Source organism: Pseudoliparis swirei, chromosome 1 (assembly GCF_029220125.1).
Source record: "Pseudoliparis swirei isolate HS2019 ecotype Mariana Trench chromosome 1, NWPU_hadal_v1, whole genome shotgun sequence".
In the NCBI taxonomy this organism is placed as follows: Eukaryota; Metazoa; Chordata; class Actinopteri; order Perciformes; family Liparidae; genus Pseudoliparis; species Pseudoliparis swirei.
In genome coordinates this window covers 5,189,480-5,191,463 of record NC_079388.1, presented here as the reverse complement: position 1 = coordinate 5,191,463, position 1,984 = coordinate 5,189,480, and positions in this window count along the sequence as shown.

The following is a 1,984-nucleotide window of genomic DNA, read 5'->3' as shown; positions in this document are numbered from 1 at the left end:
GTTTGTGGGCTTTTATTTCTATTAACACACAAACTTGTTCACAATGTTGTCAGCTGGGGGCGGAGGAGCGGGGGGCTAAAGATTATTTAAGAAAAAGAAAAAAAAGTGCTTTTATTCTGAAGGTTCCTCTGTGGATGAAGTCGCTGGGACAAACACTGGAAAACACCGTGAATGAGGAGCGTTCACAACACTCACCTCGAGCTTCATTAGCGACTGCTTGAACCACAAAGACCACGTAGGGCTTGTTTGTATGTCTTTATTTTATTTTTTAACCACCTTCAGGCTGTGAATTAGATGTCGATGCACTTTGAGTTCATGTCGGTCACTTTGGTCTTATTTTCCTCTCTTGTAGGGAGATCTGTGATGGTTGAAGTTAAGAAGAAAAAAACAATTTCACTGCATTTTAGACGTGTTAAATATTTAATTTTCTACACTTGAGCAAAGTGTGAATGCAGTTCAGGTCCAGAGGCTCGCTGCGGTTGAAACGAACCTGAAAAGCTCAACGTGTAGCAAAGTGGGAGTTTACCAGTTAGAATCCTTTGTTTCAGCAACCAAATTATGAAATAGGAGGAGCACATTAGGCTTATTCTTAGAGGGAATTGTGTGTCCAAAATTACCTTTAAAAGCACATGCTGACTTCCCACGAATGAGCCAAGAGCAGCAGGTTAATCTACCGGGGGTGGGGGGACACACACAGACGGATGTGTGTCAGTGACGGGTGTGTCTGCACTTTAACCAAATGACTCGTCCTTTGCAAGTCCACAAGTTGAGTCACTTTATCTGTTGTTGTCCTGCTGAAAGCTAAAAGGGTAAAAAAAACATCTCATGCTGATGTCGTTCTGCTGCACTATTTGGAGATATTTATACAACAACAACATCTCGGTCAGAGTTGCTGAATTATAACAACATCTCGCCTTTTCATTAATTTTGTGTGAGGCGAATCAAAACCAAGTGCACCCAATAATGTCGTGTTGTTCTCATGTTTTTGCTCGTCCATAGGAAATGACTTTTGGAGTATAGTCGGCAAGTTTCTTTTCCCTCTCATTCCGAGGATGGACACTTCTTAGCCCATTTGAGAGAAGTCGGCACTTCTTCTGCTCCACGTTAGCCAAGTAAGAGAATTGACCTCGACTCTGACAGAGTCGTCCACTGTGAAGTTAGACTGTTGAGTGAAGGGAGTTTAACTTGAGATGTTTAGATAAGCTTATAGTGAAGCAGAACCCCTCCCCCCTCCCCGTCTCTGTGACCCAGACCTGATGCAACTGGATGATCTGTAACTTTAAATAAAATGTTTGTTTGCTCCTTTTTTGGGCAGAACAAGAGGTCCTCATTCCTATTAACCATTTGTCGTTCCTTCCCACTGCCAGCGTGCACGGCTCAAACACATTCGATGGAAAGATTTTACTTTTAAGTTTCATACGTCTCACTTTTTTTTAGTCGTAACATTTGTTTTTAAGTTACAGCAGAAGCCTGAAATGTGAACACGGATGGATCAACATCTCAAAGATGATTTGTCTTCCTCTGTTGATGTAAATGACGACTCGTCACCGGCCGCGTGTGTCACTGCCTCAGATGCACAAGCAGCTCCTTCTCGCACTGTAGTGTACCGACTAATAACTCGTACACACACACACACACACACACACACAATGAGCATCAACACATCTCCCTTTGTTTTCTCAGAGGATGTTAAGTCTGTGAACCTGGATGGTTTTCCATCGACACAACTTGTGCTTTAGTCATGTAATGTTTAACAACACTGCTCGTTGATTATTTTATTAGTTGAATGACAACAAAATTATCTGCAACAATATTGACAATGTCCAGATGTGCAGCGCCTCCCTGTTCCATGTGATTGGTAAATGAGAATTTCTGTGTTTCAAATAGTTGTCAATTTGGGAATTGTGACATCTCTCATTTTTTATAAAATAAATAATTTGATTCATAGAATTAATTGGCAGTTTACTTGATTTTATGACTGTAA